The following is a 7,021-nucleotide window of genomic DNA, read 5'->3' on the forward strand; positions in this document are numbered from 1 at the left end:
GTCTGGCCGCGCGCCCACCAAAGCCTGGGAGCGCGCGCCAATCAGATGGTAGGGAGGGGGAGTATTTTTTTGTTTCAGCAAGCGCGGGAAATTTAAAAAAAAACACATGTGCTGCTTGGGCCAATAGTTGCTCGGCCAGAGGGTAAATCCACTATCTGGCCATGTAAATGTATAAATTGTTAATACAAAAAGGTTGTATTAAGTGTGTTTATGTGACTTTTTGTGGTATATATATATTTATGTGTATATATATATATATGTGTATATATATATATATGTGTATATATATATATATATATGTGTATATATATATATCTCTGTCTCTCTCACTAGAATGTGTATTAATATAAAAATAGCTGCAATAAAATAAATATAAAAAAAATTACCCAAACACACCCAAAAAATCAGACTTACCAGCAGGGGGGGGGGGCGCGGCGCAAGGGTGCTTGCGGGTGGTTGTGGCGGTACTGCGGGTGGGAGAACAATGCTGCGGGGGGGACGGCAGTACAGGGGTTTCCCGCGGCTGCGTGGGTTGTCTAGGCGACTGTGGTGTGTGGCGGGACAGCCCTGTCATGGGGGGGTAGGGAGGGGTGGCGGTGCAGAGGGTGGGGGTGGCGGTGCAGAGGGTGGGGGTGGCGGTGCAGCGGGGAGCCCGGAGGCTGGTCACAGCAGTTGCCTCCAGCCCCGCTGCAGGCATCACGCCACTGCTCACGCGCGCACCAGTGTGCTGCGGTGGCGGGCCGAAGCTGGGCCGATGGGGGGTCACAGCAGTTGACATCAGCCATGAAGCACCTGTCTCGCCAGCTCCCACGTGAAACAGGGCTCCCTCTGACGCCGGCGTGCCGGAAACTTAACCATGACTACATCCGGCGCTACCACAGGGAGACACCGCCATTTTTTTTGCAGCAATTTCTTATTTTATTTTATTAACAGGCGCCCGGCCGCGCTGGGGCCCGGGTGGCCGGGTCAGGGACGCCAGAACCCTTTCTCCCCCGCTGTTGGCGGCCCTGATTAAGATGGCGCGCTGTATAAGGCCAGGGAAAGCACCCGCTTTCCCCTGAGCCTCAGCGCGCCTCCGCACGCCAGCAGGAACCCTGGCCAAGGCCTTATGTGTCTGGCCAGGGTGAGCATCGGGGCTTGAGACGCTTGCAGAGCAAGCAAAATTGAATTTGCCGCCTCCAAGAGGTTCACCTAATGAGGGCGAACCAGCTCAGTGCCGTTGTGGCCCGCGCCCCCAGATGAGCGTGCACCTAGCCACAAATTGCACAGGCCGAGCAAGGGCGCAGCGCTCGTGTGCCAGCACGCCACGCTCCCTCCCAGGCCGCAGCCTAAGGCTTAGGTCCATAGAGACTGAAGCCGTGCGGAGGTGCGCTGAGGCTGAGGGAAAGCAGTGCTTTCCATGGCCTTACAGTGCGCGCCGTCCGTGGGCGTGTCTGGGGGCGGGGCCAGTGACGTCACGGATCTGGTGCGCCCTCATTGGCCGAAACGTTCATGTGACCGGCCCTGCGCTCTGGCAAGCTAAGAAACGAAAGATTTATTAAGACACGCTTCCGCAGGCGTGCGCGAGCCCCTGCTAAAGCTGCTCTCATTGCGGCTGCAGAGGCTCAGTGCCAAGCAGCAGCGCGCCTAAGGACTCTGGCATGGTGCCTCGGGCCGCGCTCCTGCTCTGCCTCGCCTACAGAAGCTGGTGCTTTTTTGTGGCCTGACAGGTGAGGCAGTGAGCGCGCTATGGCGGCGGGGCGAGGGTGTGGCGGAGGTGGGGCGGGAGACGAGTCTAGTCCCTCATCCCCATTGGATGTTTGGTGTCACGTGACCCCTCCTCCGCTCCCCTCAGCGCGTATATTTAAACTTGGGCTGTCGCCGGCATTTACACACGCCTGCGCACGCACCGCGTAAGCTGCTCCGAAGGCTGCGGTCCAAGTAAGTACTACAGCGCAGGCCTGTGCGATCAAGCCCCGCCCACCCAGTTCCTTCCGTCCCAGTCCCTACCGTGTCGCTCACCTTTCCCAAGCTGGCAGGGGAGTTTGAGATTGGCATTTGCGATGGAGGCGTGGCCAGGCCGCGCCGGCGGTTCAGCCAATGAGGGCGTACCAGCCGCGGGGACATCATGGCCACGCCCCCGCAAACCTACCGCCACGCCCCCCTCCCATCGCAAACGTTCTCTCTCCCCTCAGAACGCAGATCGCGTTGTAGGCCTGTGCATGGGCCGCATGCATTTTTTTCCATTTTATTTCCTACTGAGTGCGAATAGCCGTGCGGCTATTTGCCCTCAACTGAACTGAGGACTGAGTGCGAATAGCCGAGCTGTTAGGAACACTGTACTGTCAGTAGGTTTGTATGCCTCTGTGCCCTTAAAAAGCATTAGAAAGTCTTATAGCTCAGTGGTTATGCTCCAGGCCATTAGTACGGTGATTAAAGGCATAGAAACCTGTATATAACAGCTCAGCTATTCGCACTCAGTTAAGTTCTACTAGCTCGGCTATTCGCACTCAGTAGCTCGGCTATTCGCACTCAGTTAAGTTCCATAGAAACGTGTTCATAACAGCTCGGCTATTCGCACTCAGTTAAGTCTACTAGCTCGGCTAGTCACACTCAGTTAAGTTCTACTGAGTGCAAATAGCCGCACGGCTATTCGCACTCAGTAGAAAATAAAATGGAAAAAATAAACATCCCTGCCAGGAATGGAACCCTGGTCCACTATGCGAATGGCCTGCTGCATAACTGCTGCATAACCACTGAGCTATAAGACTTTCTGATATTTTCGTGGTGAATAAAGGCATAGAAACCTGTTCATAACAGCTTGGCTATTCGCACTCAGTTAAGTTCTACTGAGTGCGAATAGCCGTAAGGGGACAAGGGTTCGATTCCAGGCTGGGATGTTTTACTGAGTGCGAATAGCCGTGTGGCTATTTGCACTCAACTGTGAATATCCACTGCCCAGGAACACGTTGACCCCTTGTTCTCCGCTCTTCATACCAGCTACATCCCAGGACACAGTATTTCCTCACATCCAGATTAGACTGTTACTTTTCAGGAGCGTACAATATGTGATTATTTCATTCGGTGCTGGTTTGTCACAGTTCTAGATGTCATTACTCTGAGACTACATATGCACAGTTAGTACTCTCTCAGTTACACAATCACTTAACCTCCCCACCTGGGAAAACTGCATTTTTTTTTATTCCATAGGCAGTGACCCACTTAGTACACAATGTCGCTCATTACTAGTCTTTCTCAATTGCAAGATGACGGAGTCCCACACATCAAAATGTAATTTTTCACCGCATCAAACTCAATCAAATCGGCGAATCTGCAGTTACGTTTCTATGCCTCCACCAATATGGCGGCCAAAAAGTTCACCTAATTTCTGTAATACTGTAAACTAATTCCCCTAACCTTCCCAAGGTATGGCGCCGTTATCAGGACGTCGCACTGTGATTCAGTAACCCTGGCATATCGTGGTGCGGCCGGGCGGAGAGAAGCCTTGGCGGGAGCGGGAGGGTGAGTGGAAAAAAAATAGAGGGGGGATGCTAGTTACTACTGTATGCCCCCCACATTATATAATTACCATGTGTATATATGAATATATAAACAGGACTGTCAAGCGATGGTCTGCAGATCTGTCAGTGTTGAGGCTGAGCTTTCCCCCTTTTATCTCCCCCACCCCGCTCTCCCCCCCCCCCCGCTCGCTCTCCCCCCCCCCCGCTCGCTCTCTCCCCCCCCCCCCCGCTCGCTCTCTCCCCCCCCCCCGCTCGCTCTCTTCCCCCCCCCCGCTCGCTCTCTTCCCCCCCCCCTCGCTCTCTTCCCCCCCCGCTCGCTCTCTTCCCCCCCCCCGCTCGCTCTCTTCCCCCCCCCCGCTCGCTCTCTTCCCCCCCCCCCCGCTCGCTCTCTTCCCCCCCCCCCCGCTCGCTCTCTTCCCCCCCCCCGCTCGCTCTCTTCCCCCCCCCCGCCTCGCTCTCTTCCCCCCCCCCGCTCGCTCTCTTCCCCCCCGCTGCTCTCTTCCCCCCCCCGCTCGCTCTCTTCCCCCCCCCCGCTCGCTCTCTTCCCCCCCCCCGCTCGCTCTCTTCCCCCCCCGCCTCGCTCTCTTCCCCCCCCCGCTCGCTCTCTTCCCCCCCCGCTCGCTCTCTTCCCCCCCCGCTCGCTCTCTTCCCCCCCCCGCTCGCTCTCTTCCCCCCCCCCGCTCGCTCTCTTCCCCCCCCGCTCGCTCTCTTCCCCCCCCGCTCGCTCTCTTCCCCCCCCCCGCTCGCTCTCTTCCCCCCCCCCGCTCGCTCTCTTCCCCCCCCCCGCTCGCTCTCTTCCCCCCCCCCGCTCGCTCTCTTCCCCCCCGCTCGCTCTCTTCCCCCCCCGCTCGCTCTCTTCCCCCCCCGCTCGCTCTCTCCCCCCCCCCCGCTCGCTCTCTTCCCCCCCCCGCTCGCTCTCTTCCCCCCCCCCGCTCGCTCTCTTCCCCCCCGCTCGCTCTCTTCCCCCCCCCCCGCTCGCTCTCTTCCCCCCCCCCGCTCGCTCTCTTCCCCCCCCCCGCTCGGCTCTCTTCCCCCCCCCCGCTCGCTCTCTTCCCCCCCCCCCGCTCGCTCTCTTCCCCCCCCCCGCTCGCTCTCTTCCCCCCCCCGCACGCTCTCTTCCCCCCCCCCGCCTCGCTCTCTTCCCCCCCCCCGCTCGCTCTCTTCCCCCCCCCGCTCGCTCTCTTCCCCCCCCGCTCGCTCTCTTCTCCCCCCCCCGCTCGCTCTCTTCCCCCCCCCCGCTCGCTCTCTTCCCCCCCCCGCTCGCTCTTTTCCTCCCCCCCCCGCTTGCTCTCTTCCCCCCCCCCCCCGCTCGCTCTCTTCCCCCCCCCGCTCGCTCTCTTCCCCCCCCGCTCGCTCTCTTCCCCCCCCCGCTCGCTCTCTTCCCCCCCGCTCGCTCTCTTCCCCCCCCCCGCTCGCTCTCTTCCCCCCCCCGCTCGCTCTCTTCCCCCCCCCCGCTCGCTCGTCTTCCCCCCCCCCCGCTCGCTCTCTCCCCCCCCCGCTCGCTCTCTTCCCCCCCCCCCCGCTCGCTCTCTTCCCCCCCCCGCTCGCTCTCTTCCCCCCCCCCCCGCTCGCTCTCTTCCCCCCCCCGCTCGCTCTCTTCCCCCCCCCGCTCGCTCTCTTCCCCCCCCCGCTCGCTCTCTTCCCCCCCCCGCTCGCTCTCTTCCCCCCCCCGCTCGCTCTCTTCCCCCCCGCTCGCTCTCTTCCCCCCCCCCGCTCGCTCTCCTCCCCCCCCCCCGCTCGCTCTTCCCCCCCCCGCTCGCTCTCTTCCCCCCCCCGCTCGCTCTCTTCCCCCCCCCCGCTCGCTCTCTTTCCCCCCCCCCGCTCGCTCTCTTCCCCCCCCCCGCTCGCTCTCTTCCCCCCCCCGCTCCGCTCTCTTCCCCCCCCCCCGCTCGCTCTCTTCCCCCCCCCCCGCTCGCTCTCTTCCCCCCCCCCCGCTCGCTCCTCTTTCCCCCCCCCCGCTCGCTCTCTTCCCCCCCCGCTCGCCTCTTCCCCCCCCGCTCGCTCTCTTCCCCCCCCCGCACGCTCTCTTCCCCCCCCCCGCTCGCTCTCTTCCCCCCCCGCTCGCTCTCTTCCCCCCCCCGCTCGCTCTCTTCCCCCCCCGCTCGCTCTCTTCCCCCCCCCCTCGCTCTCTTCCCCCGCTCGCTCTCTTCCCCCCCCCGCTCGCTCTCTTCCCCCCCCCCGCTCGCTCTCTTCCCCCCCGCTCGCTCTCTTCCCCCCCCGCTCGCTCTCTTCCCCCCCCGCTCGCCTCTCTTCCCCCCCCCCCGCTCGCTCTCTTCCCCCCCCCCGCTCGCTCTCTTCCCCCCCCCCCGCGCGCTCTCTTCCCCGCTCTCTTCCACCCCGCTCTCTTACCCCCTGCTCTCTTCCCCCCGCTCTCTTCCCCCCTGCTCTCTTCCCCCCCGCTCTCTTCCCCCCCGCTCTCTTCCCCCCCGCTCTCTTCCCCCCCGCTCTCTTTCCCCCCCGCTCTCTCTCTCCCCCCCCGCTCTCTCTCTCCCCCCCCCCGCTCGCTCTCTCCCCCCCGCTCGTTCTCTTCCCCCCCCCCGCTCGTTCTCTCCCCCCCCCTCCGCTCGTTCTCTTCCCCCCCCCGCTCGTTCTCTTCCCCCCCCCGCTCGTTCTCTTCCCCCCCCCCCGCTCGTTCTCTTCCCCCCCCCGCTCGTTCTTTCCCCCCCCCCGCTCGTTCTCTTCCCCCCCCGCTCGCTATCTTCCCCCCCCCCCCCCCGCTCGCTCTCTCTTCCCCCCCGCTCTCTCCCCCCCGCTCTCTCCCCCCCGCTCTCTCCCCCCCCCTGCTCTCCCCCCCCCTGCTCTCTCCCCCCCTGCTCTCTCCCCCCCTGCTCTCTCCCCCCCTGCTCTCTCCCCCCCCCGCTCTCTCCCCCCCCCCCGCTCTCTCCCCCCCCGCTCTCTCCCCCCCCGCTCTCTCCCCCACCCCCGCTCTCTCCCCCACCCCCCGCTCTCTCCCCACCCCCGCTCTCTCCCCCCCCCCCCCGCTCTCCCCCCCCCCCCGCTCTCCCCCCCCCCGCTCTCTCCCCCCCCCCCGCTCTCTCCCCCCCCGCTCTCTCCCCCACCCTGCTCTCTCCCCCCCTGCTCTCTCCCCCCCTGCTCTCCCCCCCCCCTACTCTCCCCCCCCCTACTCTCTCCCCCCCCCCTGCTCTCTCCCCCCCCTGCTCTCTCCCCCCCCCTGCTCTCTCCCCCCCCCTGCTCTCTCCCCCCCCTGCTCTCTCCCCCCCCCTGCTCTCTCCCCCCCCCTGCTCTCTCCCCCCCCTGCTCTCTCCCCCCCCTGCTCTCCTCCCCCCCCCCCTGCTCTCTCCCCCCCCCCTGCTCGTCTCCCCCCCCTGCTCTCTCCCCCCCCTGCTCTCTCCCCCCCCCTGCTCTCTCCCCCCCCCTGCTTCTCTCCCCCCCCTGCTCTCTCCCCTCTCTCCCCCCCTGCTCTCTCCCCCCCCCTGCTCTCTCCCCCCCCCTGCTCTCTCCCCCCCCCCTGCTCTCTCCCCCCCCCTGCTCTCTCCCCCCCCCCCTGCTCTCTCTCCCCC

This window comes from Ascaphus truei, chromosome 5 (genome assembly GCF_040206685.1).
Source record: "Ascaphus truei isolate aAscTru1 chromosome 5, aAscTru1.hap1, whole genome shotgun sequence".
In the NCBI taxonomy this organism is placed as follows: domain Eukaryota; kingdom Metazoa; phylum Chordata; class Amphibia; order Anura; family Ascaphidae; genus Ascaphus; species Ascaphus truei.